The sequence below is a fragment of the Leptonychotes weddellii genome, chromosome 3 (assembly GCF_054177405.1).
Source record: "Leptonychotes weddellii isolate Sample4059 chromosome 3, ASM5417740v2, whole genome shotgun sequence".
Taxonomy (NCBI): Eukaryota; Metazoa; Chordata; class Mammalia; order Carnivora; family Phocidae; genus Leptonychotes; species Leptonychotes weddellii.
The window spans coordinates 3562339-3578074 of NC_138371.1; the positions used below are offsets into that span (position 1 = coordinate 3562339).

The following is a 15736-nucleotide window of genomic DNA, read 5'->3' on the forward strand; positions in this document are numbered from 1 at the left end:
GCCCTTCTGCTCCCTTCAGTAGGGTGACCTTGCCTGAAACATCGCATTCTTTGCTAATAATTTCCTTTTTCCTCCCCCTTTCCACCTCTAAAAACCTTTCCTTTCCTACAGCTTGGCAGGGTTCCCTTCTACTGCAAGATGGGATGCTGCCTGATTCATAAGTCACTGAATAAAGCCAATTTGTTCTTTAGGTTTACTCAGCTGAAATTTTGTTGTTTAACAAGTGCAACAAAACGATTCTAGAATTCATCAGTCCTGAGGGCTTTGGCAAACTCTGTTTTTTAAAAACCATGACACAGATAAGAAAAAGCAGGAATGGTGACCCAACAGAGAGGGTCAGTGTTGCAAGCAGTGTGAGACCAGGCTGAGGTTCAGTTTTCTCCTCTTATCCTCACTCATGAACTTGTGTCTTATTAGTCTAACATAGCTTCTAAAGAACTGGATGTGTGTCCCCAGCGTAATACAGAGGAAGATAAATCTCCTCCTTTCTGCTGATGACACAGTTTTACTGCCATGAACGAAGAATGACCTTGAAGGATTTAACCACAACCAGGAAGAATGACTCAAGTCAAATTACCCCAGACCTAAAGTCATTGTCTTAGCAGACACTCTCCAAAACTCAATGGGTTTTGCTCAGTAAGTTCATGAACGAGTCAACATGTAAAGCTCAGCCATCCTGGTGAGTTCCTTGGGGTCCTTAGCTGCTCCAACCACATAAAAGGAGGGTTCTTCAATGTCTTCTTGGACCTCTCCAGTGACAGCAAGCGGTAAGACTTTCTGTGAAGACACTTCAGGCCTAAACTATCTGGCAGACTCTATAGTGTGAAACTTGGGCTCTCATTAAAGACCAGATTTAAAGTTAGACCAGTTCCAAAGATACTTCCTAAGGAAAATCTTAGATTTTTTTCTGCAAAGGCCTCCCCATGTTGAGGACAGCAGCCTCCCCCTCCTCCACCTTGAGAGGCAGAATTGGTCCCGCTGCCCCAGTTTCTGGACTCCCAAGTGCATGGGCTTCCTCTCTGTCAGCTCCATGGAGTTAATTATTAATTAATTGCAGAGCTCTGGCGCTTCTCGGGAGCACAGACAAGCCCCCACCAGGGGGAACTGAGGACTCCTTTTAGACGTAGGCTGCTTCCTCCTTCCTCTTGCTCCTCTTACCTTTAATCTTTGTGTCAAGTTAGAATATCAGGCTACATACCTGAATGACATGAGTTTAATTTCATCCAGAGTCCTCTCTGCTCAGTTATACCTTAAGGCCGTGCTTTGTCCTTTTATCAAGGTTTACTGTAAGAAACAGTCATAAGAACCCACAAAACAAATAATCCAATTAAAAAATGGGCAGAAAACATGAACAAATATTTCTCCAAAGAAGACATCCAGATGGTCAACAGACACATGAAAAGATGCTCAGCATCCTCATTATCAGGGAAATGCAAAACAAAGCTACAATGAGATACCACCTCACACCTGTCAGAATGGCTAAAATCAACAGCACATAAACAACAAGTCTTGGTAAGGACGTGGAGAAAAAGGAAACCTCTTGCACTGTTGGTGGGAATGCAAGCTGGTGCAGCCACTGTAGAAAACAGCATGGAGGGTCCTCAGAAAGTTAAAAATAGAACTACCTTACGATCCAGTAACTGCACTACTGGGTATTTACCCAAAATACACAAAAACACCAATTTAAAGGTATACATGCACACCCTGATATTTATTTCAACATTATTTATAATAGCCAAGCTATGGGAGCAGTCAAGTGTCCATCAACTAACGAATGAATAAAGAAGATACGGTATATGTAATACATAACATAAAATGGAATATTATCCAAACATAAAGAAGAATGAAATCTTGCTATTTGCAATGACATGGATGGAACTAGAGAGTATAATGCTAAGCAAAATAAGTCAGAGAAAGACAAATACCATATGATTTCACTCATATGTGGAATTTAAGAAACAAAACAAATGAGCAAAGGGAAAAAAAAAGAGAGAGAGAGCAAGTGAGGCAAACCAAGAAACAGACTTTTAACTATAGGGAACATGCGGATGGTTACCAGAGGGGAGAGGGGTGGGGGGAGGGGGGAACCAGGTGATGGGGATGAAGGAGTGCACCTGTTGTGATGAGCAGCAGGTGATGTATGCAAGTGCTGAATCCCTATGTTGTACGCCTGAAACTAATATTACACTGTATGTTAACTATACTGGAATTAAAATTTAAAAAACTGAATAATAATTTAAAAAATGAAATAGTCATTAAAAAACAACCCTGGAGTTTCTTGTAAAAACACGGTTACAAACATTCTCCCACACTTGAAGTCCACGATTTTATTTTAATAATTAACTGCCAGAAAGCATTTGGTCAATCCCAACGTACTGAAATACTTCCTATTTTCTGATAATGGAGACCATGACGTAATTGTCGCCCATTTTTTCCTCTATCTTCTGAAACGCTCAGAACCAAATTTATTGCTCATTCCACAAGTATTACCCATTCTCCTGCACGTGTTTTCTTCTTCCTCTTTCTAATTTATTTTGCTGTGTTGTTAACTTTGGGGGATAGAGACCCTCCATCACAGACCACCTGTTTTTGAAAATAGATACTGTGTTTTTAAAAGTAGTCATTAACAGGGGCGCGTGGGTGACTCAGTCGGTTGAGCATCAGACTCTTGGTTTTGGCTCAGGCCATGATCTCAGGGTCGTGAGATCGAGCCCCGAGTTGGGCTCTGCGCTCAGCGGGGAGTCTGCTTGAGATTCTTTCTCTCTGTCTGCCCCTCCCTGCCCCTGCTCGCACATGTACTCTCTGTCTAAAAAAAAAAAAAGAAAGAAAGAAAGAAAAAGTAGATTAACAGTAACTTGGATTCATGTACGCAGTGGGGAGAAAGAGGCATATAAGGGGGAGGAACCCCCTCTTCCTGGAGCACATTTGTCCTCTGCCCACCAGAGGGGCCCGCTCTGCCAATCCCAGGTCCTCCTGCCCCATCTATCAGTCCACCTTTTCATCACTGATCCCCAAAGCAACGCCAAGGTCATTTTTATTCCTTGAGCTAAATTCATGCTGGAGAACATGAGTGCGCGTTTACTTCCAGAGTGTCCTGAGTCAGTGGCCCGGACTGCTCCGCCCCAGCAGCTGCTCCTGTGTATCTCCCCAGGCTGGTTGTGCCTTGCACCCCAGGGGGGTGCAGACATCCAGATGGAAGAACGGGCTTTTTTGGGGCTTCCTGGCAAAAGCACTTACTTGGGTGCAGTGACCGATCCTTGCCCGCAGTATGAGACCAGTCTGTGGAGACACGCTGATATTCTTCTGTAAGACACCGAAACGCCTTACCCTTAAAATACTGCTATTGGCAAATGGCATCACAATGATGGCATCCTTAGCAGATTATGGAATGTCTCAGAGGTAAGTGTGTAATCACAAAGTCTTTTTCAAGAAAATTCAGGAGGAAAATGCAGTCAGTCTCTGATACAACCTCTATGAACATTCCAGAAAACCAGGTTTGAAGGTCCTAGGAGGGCAGGGCCGGGGGCGGGGCAGGGAAAAAAGCAAACATATCATTAGCCGAAAAACAAAACAATGCATTGAGGGACCATAAACCGCCCTCCACGGCTCAGGCTCCCGTCACCTCTGAGAGAGCCAGTGTGTTTGTAGGAGGAGGTCAGAGAACATATTTTTGGTTGTACAATAAATCCAACCAAATGCTGCCTCCAAAACTCATTAAACAAGATGACTCAGAAAAGGGGAAAAGCAAAAGTATGTATCAGTCATTTAAGCAGAGGGAGAGGAGGGGCAATATCAACATAGGGGAGCCACTGCTTGGCCATTTTATGCGGATGAAGTGTGCAGTCTGGGACGAGGACACTAGCCATGCAGCCGTTCAGCCTCCTTGCTTCACGACACGGCCCAGAGCTGTTCGAACACTAGCTGGTGCAGGTGAGCCTAACCCTCTGTCCTCACAGCTGCAAGGCAAGAAAAATGCACTATAAAATCACGTGGAGGGTGAAGCCCCCTCTCGGTGGCAAGAGGCTTGAGGGGTACCTCGAGGGGGCCAGGTTCCAGCAGCTTCACCCCATCAGAGGTTGTGCAGGTGGGCACACGTTCTGTACGGAGCGGCGGGCAGCTTTGCAAATGGAATTACCGTTCTGTAGGAGAAGAGTGAAAGCTCTGGACAGTTAGACTACCTGGGGTCACCCCAGCCCAACCGTCCTCCCAGCTGTGTCCACCCCTCTGTCCCCTCACCCACCTGTCCAGGTGATCACTGAACAGTGCCTCAGGGGGAACTCCCAGGCCTGATGGGGAGGGAAGTAGGGCCTCGGGTAACACCTCCCTCTGCTTAGCAGCCTGGGCTGGGGTGGGGTGTGGGGCTGGGTGGGCAGGCTAGGAGCCAGCACCAGGCTGATTCTAGTCACAATCAAACTAAATGGATTTGACATCTTTCCTACAGGCCAGGGTGACTTGGATCAAGTCCCTTTTATGGTCTTCGGTTTCCAAATACTCCCTTACCTCAAAGGGATTTCAAAAGGAAGGGAGAGAGGAAAGAATGCTAACACACAACAAAAGATTAAATTCATAGTAACAATCATAGAGGTCAAATCTCCTGCTAAAACCTAAATCCCTCCAATGGCTCCCCACCTCACTCCAAGAAAAAGCCAAACTTTTTCCAGAAATCAACTCCTCTTTCAGCCCCTCACCCTTTCCTACTGCTCTCCTCCCACTTTTCTCCAGCCACACTGATTTCTGCTCTCAACCCCACTTTCTAGGCACTTGAATTTGCTCTTCCTTCTCCCTGAAATGATCTTCCTAGAGATCTTCCCATGGCTCGCTCCATCACTTCCTCTTCTATGGCCGCCATGTCTAAAATCACACACACACACACACACACACACACACAGAGACACTTCCTTCTTACCTCTGTTTTTCTCCTTAGCTTTTAGCATGATTCAACACTTTACATATCTTACTTGCTTATTTTGTTTATTTTATATCCCCAACCCCACTGGGACATAAGCTCCGTGAAGAAAGGGATTTTGTATGGTTTTATTTTCATTTTCTCCGCACTGTTGAATTCCTAACACCTGGAACAATGCTTAGAACATGGTAATACTTGATAAATATCTGTTAAACAAATGAAGACAATTATTACAGACCTTAGATATATGGGTGCATCCTTACCATCATCTTGGCTAGCCACATGGAGCTCTGGTTTTTTTCCTTGGTTCTTGGCCATTGAATATTCTTGCCCGGAAAGCCACCATTTTAGAATGGAAAGGCACTGCCTGAGAATCAGAGAGACCTCGTTTCTCATGATCTCACTGGCTGTGTGAGACTCAGGTAATCCCCTCAAACTTCCTTGGACAAATCCTCACTCAACTGCAAATAACAGTTGTAGAAACAGTAACAGCTATCACGTTTGAGCACTTGCTAATGTAGCAGACACTGTGCGGATTACGTCCTGAGGTTCCTGTGGGAAGGACAGGAGGTAAATGCTGCTATTATGCCGAAGTTACAGATAAGATAAATGAATTCTCAGAGACAGTAAGTCCTTTACCAAAGAGCCATAGCAAAGCTGCAGCAAAGCTGGGGTTTAAACCAAGACAGTCATACTCCACAGTCCACACAATTGTTACTAGATAACATGATTTCCCTTGGACAGAGGCATGTAAGCTAATATCCCCTGTAGCTGTAAGACTTTCCCTCTGCCCACCCATCCATCTACCAATTCATCTATCCACCCGCCCATTCATCCACCCACCTGCCTACCTATCCATCCACCCCCATACCCATCCACTCATCTATCCATCCACCCACCCACCTGTCCATGTATCTGTTCATCCATCCACTCATCCATCCATCTAATATCCACCCATCCATCTGCCCATCCATTCATCCATTCCTTCTCTCACCTGTTGACCTGAGGAAGCTTACTTAGTGATGAATTAGTAAAATATATCCTTCCAGTCAGAGAAGCCATGCATAGTGCATGTTTTACGGGCAGTCAGTTACTGGTGACCTCTTGGTACTCCAAGAACAGCATTCGGTGACTCCATTAGCTATACCAACAACGTGGAATGTAAGATGACATAAAACTGGAAAGAAAAACAAACAAACATAAAATCCAACCAGGCAAGAAACACAAGAGCTAACATTTGGTTCAGGGGAAGCAGAGAGGAATTGTAACATTTTCAAGTACCGACAGTTTGGGAACTGGCCCTGCCTTCAAATATATTCCATGTCTGAATTTCTTTTTAATTAAAGATTAGTAAAAACACAAAATGTAGTTTGAAAGGACAAATAAAAACCATTAGCATCCTCTGCAAATATTTATTATAGATAGTTACAAGCACATGCTCTTCTCTCTATCCCATACTGCATGCTCTGGGGAACCCCCCCAAAAGTAAAAGCCATACCCTTGAAGAGTCTACATTTCTTGGAAGGAGATAAAACATGTCCTTTGGCATGAAAAGATGGTGGGGAAGGGTGCAAAGGTGTGGTACAGACATCAAGGGTGGAGAAGTTTACATGTCAGGAAGGTTGGGGGTGGCAGTGTTGGATCTATTACAGAAGAGAGGAATCTCTACTTGGCCCCTCAGAAAGGAGAGCCTGGCTCCCCAAGGGGCTGATGGTCAAGCCCTGCCTGGGTGTCATCCCTGCCAGCCTCATCCTTTTCTACAGTAGCAGGCTCAGCAGCCTGGAGAACTGTCCCCCCAGAAAACTCTGTGTCGCCACACATTCAACCCTCATGGCCAGGGGCATGAAAGCGGAGGTGCCCACTGCATCCCCGTCTGATGAAGCTGAGCCCTGACTTGGGGATGTCCCAGGAGCTGCCCTGCACCAGGGGTCCTGTTGCTCATGCCAGAGTCCAGGGTCCACTCCGAGCCCTGGGCTTTGTGTGCATTTGCTGGGATTCGATTTCACTTGTTTTCCAACCCTTCACCAAGTGACCATTACATCCTGCCAAAAGAACACACTGGAGTTCAAAATAACACCCTCACCTACTTTCATGCAGACATTTTTTATTATTTCAGAGTCAAGGAATGTGATTAAAGTATGTGGTAAGATATTTGCCCTACAGCTCAGACTTAGATTCCCTTAAGAGCTGGTGTCTTGAAGTCCTCCTCTTGCAGCCCCTGCGCCTGACGTATTCTGGCCCTTCGAGGGCATTCTGTGGACGGGTGTGTTTTTGTTTGTTTAGGAAAACAGCTTTACTGAGAGTCACATACCATACGATCCACGCATTTAAAGTGTACAATTCAGTGGGTTTTTTTTTTTTAGCATAGTCACAGGTATGTGCAAACATCACCACAGTTAATTTTAGAACAATTCCTTCACCTCAAAAAGAAATCGTGTAGCCTTCAGCTATCAATACCCTATCCTCTTTTGCCCCCAGCCCTAAACAACCACCAATTTACTTTCTTTCTCAATAGATTTGCCTATTCTGGACATTTCGTACAAATGGACTCATGTAATCTGTGGGGTTTTGTCACTGACTACTTCAATTCACATGTTTTCAGGGCTCATCTGAGCTTAACAGGTGTCCACACTTCATTCCTTTTCATGGATGAATAATACGCCCTTATACAGATAGACCACATTCTGTTCATGCATTATCACCTAATGGACGTTTGTTTTTTTTCTACCTTTTGACTGGTATGGGTAATCTTGCTATAGAACAAATGCACAAATATCTGTATAGACATTTGTTTTCATGTCCTTTGGGTAAATACTCAAGAGTGGAATCGGTGGGTTTGTACGGTAACTCTGAGTTTAATCGTTTGAGGAACCGCCAGACTGTTTTCAAACTGGCTGCACCCTTTTACTTCCCACCACCTGTATATGGCATGCTGGTTTCCCCACATCCTCACCAACACGGGTTATTGTCTGATACGTAGCTATGTCTTGAGTGATAGACCAGGGATGACTAAGGTTGAGAGACTCCCACAGGATATAAGAAGAAGTGGGTTGAGACTCTAAGGTGGGCATCATTCCCACCATCGTCAGCCTTCCCTGTGTCTCCAGCGTGGCTGGGTGAGAGGGACAGCCCACCAGATTTCCACTGTGCATTGGTTCCCATCTCAAGATCTTGCCAGACTTTGCTCAGGTTCACCATCCCCCATTTCTGGAGCCCCTCCTTTTCTCTTCTTTCCTTGGACCTCAGTTCATAATTCAAGGCTTCCTGCTTTTGAAACTCCCTTTTGTGCATGCAAGCCTGGGGCAGCCCTGACATTCCCTTGACTGACACACTGAGAGCACAGACGAAGACATACACAGCCGTATCTGATAAATCAGCAAGGTGGGCCTCCCCATCAGACCCGTAACACGCCAGCACCCCCTGCCATATACACACCTTCTAGTGGAGAAAGAACGAGCAATACTGAAAAATCAGCACCTGTTTCCCTCTGAGCAGGCGATGACCAACAGCTCCATACCAGGATGAGGTCTGAGCAGATCCAGGAAGAACGAGAAGTAGAGGTTACCACAGACAGGTATCCACAGACAAGCGTAGTGAGCGTCTCCATCTGCCCATGAAGTCAGCATGTGGCAGAGGGCAGTGGGGCAGGTGGGTGCTCTCAGAATCCTGCACTCCACTGTAGCCCACCGTGAAGAAATTCGGCAGAGATTGCTGAATGAATTATTTTGCAAAAGGAATTCAAACTTCCGGGATTTTAATATCAACTCAAACTCGTGTTTCTTTCTTTAAAAACCATTAAGGCTGATAAATTTTTTAATGATAGTTTTATAACTGATCTCTGGTTCTATTAATCTCTTTGTACTAACAAAATTACAAAGGGACGTTGGCTGGCACTCTCATACATGGTCCCACAGTGATCAAGGCCGTCTGCAACCTTAGCTGCCCTCCAGAAAGTGAGCACTCTGGAAACAAAGAAGACGGTCTTAATGCATGAGAAAATTCTGCCACCGAATTTCCCAAGAAATATCCGTTGGAGTGGTAACTCTATAGGACGGCAATAGGTATTAAATAACAAAAGAGCCCTGTGTGCAAACAAGCTTATAAATCACAGATTAAACACAGTTTAAATAGGTTTATTTACTGCAGCATTTTTTGTAGCTCTTAATGCCGCAGTGTGAATTATGAATCTCCAGGAGGAGAATATAATATGTGATATTTCCCAAACTCACGGAAACCGCATTTTAAGGCACATCTGGGGGGGACCGTTTCCACAGAGCACACCTTCACTCCATGTTACACACCAGTGCACAGAAACTACGCATAGTTCAAGTTCATGACACTTTCTAAGTGAAAGGACAGAGGACGGGTACTCCCTGTGTGTGTAGCTCAGCTCACCCCTCCACTCTGCCTCCAGAATATGACTATCCAGAATACCTATCTATCATTCCATCGTTTGGAGGGTACTGCTTCACTGAGTTTGTAAACTTCACATGGCATCATTCGTACTGATGTATTGTCTTTTGTTGTGTTTCGAATACGTGTTGTGTCAAGAAACGTGGTTTTGTTTTTGGTCTTTTCCACAACGCATCTCAGAGTAATCTTCCCGCCCCTGGGATCTCTACAGGGCCACTCCCAGAGTTGGAACGTTGGAAGGTGACATTGAACTCAGTGCGTCCATCACCTGGCTGCTGTGGCCTTCACATGTCATTACCTGGAAGGCACGAATGAGTAACTGTCAACACACATGAGGAGCTTCACTCTTCTTAGCGGAGGACAGGAGGCCAAGCTGTTGGTCCCCATGCTAACTGCCAGTGTGGCAGAGTGTCAGACCAGCTCCAGTGGGCTCCAGCCTGTCAAGAAGGGCTTCCACGTTGATCAACCCAGAGGAGTCCATGTGAAGAAACATGGAATTTTGTGAAGCTGGTAGAGGGCACAAAGCCAGGAGGGAGCTGGATGCCGTAGAGTCTCCTGGGGCTGCTGTAACAGTGTGCTGGGAACTGGGGGCCTTAAAACAGAAGTGTGTTGCCTCACAGTTCTGGAGGCCAAAAATCCAAAATCAAAGCTGTTGGAAGGGCCACACTAATTCTGAAGACTGTGAGGAGGATCTTTCCTTGCCTCTGCTTAGCTTCTGGTGGTTGCCATTATCCTTGGCTTGCAATTATATCACATCAGTCTCTGCCTCCATCAATGTATAGCATTTCCCTGTGTCTATGTCTCTGTGTCAAGTTTTCCTCTTCTTAGAAGAGTAACAGTGATTAGATTGAAGCCTACAATATTCCAGTGCCACCTCATCTTAATTTAATTATATCTCCAAAGATTCTATTTCTGAATAAAGTCACATTCACTGAAACAAGAGGTTAGGACTTGAAGATATGTTTTGGGGGGACATAATTCAACTCACGGCTGTGGCCAAGATAAGGTCTATAAATAAATGATAACTAGAACAAGACTAAATATACAGGAAGAAATTTAATAGTGATCATTTAAAAGTAATTATAGGTTCAGAAATACATCTAAACATGTATATAATAAGAAAGATATGACTTGAAGAAACATGTACGTGAAAATTCTTAGATTTTTCTGTGATTTGGGTTGACTGCAAAGTTCCTGAGTTAGGTCTACATTGTACTTGTTAAAAATTCCATCATGATGTGAGCACAGCGTCCAGGTCAAAGGGCATGGTCACCCCAGTTCCACCCCAGAAAGTGCAAATTCTAAGAGCCAGGAATAGCTAAGAACACCAAACCTTAAGAAGGACACTGGCAGGCTAGAAGGTATACAAAGGGCATCTCCAGGAAAGGCCCCAAACCCATGATTCATGAGAAACAATAGAAAGAGCAGGTGAAAATGTGGGGGGAAAGAGACTTCAGGAGAACAAGAGAGCCATCTTCAAATACTTGATGGGCAGACAGGTGGGGCAGACTTTGGGCTAAGTTCCTACACCTACAGATTTAGGCTCTGTGGTAACAGGGAGGTGGATATGGGTTCAATACAACCCAGTTTGGGGCTGTTGACATAAACAAGCATTCAGGGGGAAGGTGGGTGAGCCCTCATGAGATTCATGAGAAAGAGGACCTTCATCTCTAAGATCCTATCACCATTCTTGGTTTCAGGAAAGAATAAAACATCTATGGAGCTGGGATGTTTACCAACTTTGCCCATAGGGGCTCCTGGTACTAGTCTCCCACGCTGCTGGGCTCTCCCCCAGAGAACTACCTTGGACGCCAGTCTGAAGGTCCCAGGATCCAGGAGGAGCCAGTGTAGTTCAGCTAGACAGCAAAGTCTCCTATTTATTCAAGTCTTTCATCAATGAAAATGAAGGTGAGGGTGGGGATTGATAACCCAACAGTCCACATTTTATACCTGTAGATGCTAGGAAATTCAGCTGAATTTTGTTAAAACCAACCAAATGTCCCTAGGGGCTGTATCCCCAGGCTTAGGTCTAGATATTCTCCTGAAATAATCAGGACACGCTCCCACCACCCTGAGAGAGTAGTTAAGAGGGGGTGAGGATAGGGGATCAGGGGAGAGAGGTAGGAGGTAGGGGGATTTCCAGCTGTGCCTTCACAGATTGCCAGGAGCTCAAGAGTTCTGGAAGCCACAGAGATTCCCAAAGATGGACATACATACATAAATGCATAAATCATAAGTTGGTTCTGCCTGAATGTTATCACCTAGCTCTTATCTGTTCAACGTACTGGGATTCTGAAAAGGTTTTAAAAGCCATTTAGTCCTAGAGAAATGGACTAAATCCAACAGTATGAGACATCAGACATCGTAAGGAACTACATACATGATCAAAGGAAATGAAGGAATGAGAGAGTGAGTGAGTGAATCCCTCCCTCCACAGGTTATAAATGGCAGACGTGGAAGCATTAAACTGAAGAGAAGAAGCAGAGGCTGAGTCTCTGGGCTCATGTAGGACCCGCCCGTGGCCACCCAGAGCTAACAAATCCCCTCAGGTGACCTCTGGCTAGGACACCGGACATGCAGGGAAGGACGGACAGGTAACAAACAGCAAGCTGGCTGGCCATTTTTAGTCACTCTGTCTCAAATAAGATGTCGTGGGTGGGATTTCGTGCATTTAAGGCAGGGAATCTACATTCATGGGCTCCCCTGCTTTTTGTTGTCATTTGCTTACTCTTCTCTCTGCCTTTTTAAACTATCTGTCCCTTTACCTCCATGCATCCCTTTGAGGCCAAAGCATCTCCACCACATGGACAGTGAGCCTTGACGGAAGAACCAGCTACAGAAGGCCTCCTGGGGATACGAGATGGGCACAGATTCACTTTGCTTTCCCCAGGTCATATTTATATTGCCTTTCAGTCAGAGAAGGAGGAACGATAATATTCATGACCCTTAGGGTGAAGAGAAACAGACCCAGACCTTGCTGGGGGTGGTGCCCTAAATGAACACAGGTCTCTGGGCAGGCGATGCATCTGACGCCCTTTGTCTCAGTAATCTGGCTCTTGCACGCCAACCTCGAGGAACCTCCCGGGACGTGGGCACTTGGAGGCGGTCTGCCCACTATAACTGGTGGCTATTTCTCCAGAACTGGATTCAGAGGCCAGATTGCCAAGGCCCTGTCTTACACTTAAGCTTTCTTCCCCACAATGTTCACTCCAGGGGCTGTTCATTATTTGGCCCTCACCTTGGGGAGGAGGTAAATGCTTGGGATCTGGGCCCTGAAGACAATGCTGCTCACTCACAGGCCACATGATTGCCTTGGACAGTGAGCCAGTCTGCCCAATGCACCCACCCCACTTGCCGGCATCAGCTGTCCTGCCCGTGGCCCCTGGCCTGGGAGTCCTGGATGCCTGCTTTATATTCTCCTTCTCTCTCAGGGTCAATGCACAGGACAGACAGAGAGGTAAAATATGTCACACTGGTCCTGAATGTCCTTACTCTCGGGCTGAGGCTGCCATGGGAGGTCACAAGCAATCCGGAAAGGAGCTTCGAAGAATAAAGCCTGGTCTCGTGGTGACCAGAGACCTGAGGTCATGCTGTCCAGAGGCAGAGAGAGGGCCTTCTGATGTCCTCAGCTGGACGCATCCAGAAGCTAGTTCTCTGAGATTTTGCCTTTAAAATTGCCCTGTGTCTTGAGTCCTAAAGACCTTGAGTCCTAGAACACTGACCTGAGCCTTGGTCCTTCTGTTTTGGAAAGGATGAGGTTGAGAAGTGGGTGGGATAATTGCAGGCCTGACACAGTGTCTGGAACAGGCCTGGCTCTCTGTGACTCTCCTCACTTCCTCCCACCGATGCCCTAAATCTGGGTTCAGCACACATTTTCTGTTGAAGGCAGACAGTACATATTTTTGGCTTTCTGGAAGCAGTTAATCAATGCTGTCATTGCAGCGAGAAAGCGGCCATAGACAACTTGTAAACAAACGGGAGTGGCTGCATCCCAATAAAACTTTATTTATAAAAACAAGGGGTAGGCTGGATTTGGCCCACAGGCTATAATTTGCTGACACTTGCCTTCAATTATCTCTCTAAGTGATATTTTTTTCCCTTCCCCTTCTAACCCCATAGCCCTGTGGTATATGCCACGGCTGCCAGCTCAAATATAGGACACCCAGTTAAAATTGAATTTCAGAGAAGCAACCGATAATCTTAGGATACACACAGCCCACATACTGCATGTGCTGTACTTAGACTATGAAAGAATTTGTTGTGTATCTGACATTCAATTTCACCTGGGCACCCTCTTTTTTATTTGCTAAATCAACCATCCCTAGGTGCCCATACTTTGACTTGGGAAGGAGCACACAATCAGTCTGAGCAAAGCTGCAGAAAAACTTTCTCCTGATGACCCCTGGGACTTGCTCTCTCCCACAGAGCCTCACCACGGATTTAGCTGGGCTAAAAATGGGGGAGGAGATGGAATGTCAGCCTGGGAGGGCAGGGCTCAGCCTCCAGCCCCCGTGACTTCATGGGACATCAGCCTGGGGATGTGAGCCAGGCCAGCCAGCCAAGCTCGCAGCCTCGAATGACCCCAGCAGCCCCCACGGGCCTGCCGTGCCACCGACTTCCCTCCCCAGATGGGCAGGATCCATTCCCTGGCCAGGTCCACCGTCCAGCAGCAGCTTCTGATTTCGAGGTTCTCGTCTGTGTCACAGCTGGGCCACGTGCTCTGTTTGTGAGTAACAGAAGTGTCATGAACCCTCTTACCACCTCTCTTTCTTCTTCTCCATTAGAGTGGACCTAATTATTTAAATGTGCTGGGTATGTGGTTGAAAAATGTGATGTTTAAAATGTAATGAATTATAAATATGCCAGTGAGTAGATTGAAAGCATTAACAATACATTTCATCGGTATCAAAACTGACTTCTTCAGTGTTACAGCAACCTTGTCAGGGAGATGCTATTTTGATTTCCACTTTCCAGTTGGGGAAACTGAGGCATGGGGTAATTTAAAGGTCATGCGCAGGTGGACATAGTCAGCAGGGGGAGGGGGGCAGGCCTGAAACTCACGGGGTTCACCAGCACGCTACACCCTCAAAAAGTTGTCTCGGCACACTTAACAATATTTTTCAATGTAGTATCCTGTTCCTGATAGTTTGTTTTAACTGTGGCATTTGCTTCTTGGGATGATTACAGAAAATGTTTGAAACATAAAGGGAAAAAACTACCACCAGATATAATTTTTTAACTCTGTGGTTTATTACTTTATTACTTTTATTACATTCTGGAGTGCCTTCTGTGCCCACATGTGTCCATATAAATAGTTAAATCCGTGGTAAACATATGTATTTAACAAAAGTGAGACACGTACTCTTACTTTTTGATATGCAATCCGAAGATCCCTCTAGGAACACACAGCTCCATGAGCCCGAGACAGGACCAGGTCCTGCTGTGGAGCAGTATTTCCACCTGTTTGAGGTTCAGTGGGGCAGAAATCCGTCTGCCCACCTGGCCCGCGTGCAATCCCATGAGCCCCGAGGCGCGTCCGGCAGGCAGGGCCCCAGGGACCGTGATCGCCCTGGGCCTGCCTCGGTCATCCAGACGGCTGATCCCTCTCTGATCCCTCACCGGACGGTCGGTGCCCTGGGCCAGCGTGTGCAGCAGGAACAATGCTGCTACCCCGGCTTCCTCGTCCCACTGTCCGCTCCCGCCCAGCCAGCTGGCAGCTCCTTTCTGGGCCGGTTTCCTCTGTCCCCAGGGTCTGTGTTCCCTCATCGCTGAGGCCCTCTCGGACCTTGACAATGAGCAGCAGGAACCACCTCTGGCTGCCCTCGCCAACGCCTGCCAAGCACAGGCCGGGGCTGACCGTGCTGCCCACGCGGCCCCCTGATGCTCCCGTCCTCCCTACAGGAAGGTCACAGACACTGCAGTGCTGCTTTGCCTTGTCCTGGGGCTTGTGGGCCGGAGGTCACGCTGACAACAGTGGCAGGCAGTGGACAGGAACCCGGAGAAGCGCCAATTCCCATGGCTGTTCTTCTGCACCTACTCGTCCCGCGGTCCCGCTCGCTGGGAGTAGGTCCCACGACAAACGGGGTGGGGGTGGGGGTGGGAAGGAAATGCTCAGCCGTTCTGGGGGGATAGAGCTGCTTCATGGGAAGGGCTTGCCTGGGCCAAGTGACGCAAGACAGAAACACCGGAAGGGCGGCTGGCGCTGGGCTCATTGCTCCGTTTGCTCTGGTCCGGGCCGCTCCGCACTCACGTGCTCTGCCCGTGTCCAGGGCTCTGGGCTGAGCTGCCCTCAGGGAGGCTCTGGTGACATCACCAGGAGCCCCTCACACAGGGGGCGGCAGCACAGAAGGGCAGGGGGGGTGCAAGAGAGAGCGGGGGGCCCAGAGACCCTGCGCACCCCGCAGTGTCTGAGATGCC

The 15736-nt window shown here is 47.0% G+C and overlaps 1 long non-coding RNA gene across 1 annotated transcript; it reads right to left on the reverse strand.

Annotated features, from left to right (window-relative positions):
* Positions 1 to 2312: 2312 nt before the first annotated feature.
* On the reverse strand, positions 2313 to 7386 carry LOC145720768 (uncharacterized). Its single transcript, XR_014143981.1, has 4 exons — positions 6405 to 7386; positions 5901 to 6083; positions 5170 to 5458; positions 2313 to 3505 (listed from the first exon to the last, which is right to left on the reverse strand). It is a non-coding gene; the product is annotated as an uncharacterized LOC145720768 (long non-coding RNA).
* Positions 7387 to 15736: the final 8350 nt, after the last annotated feature.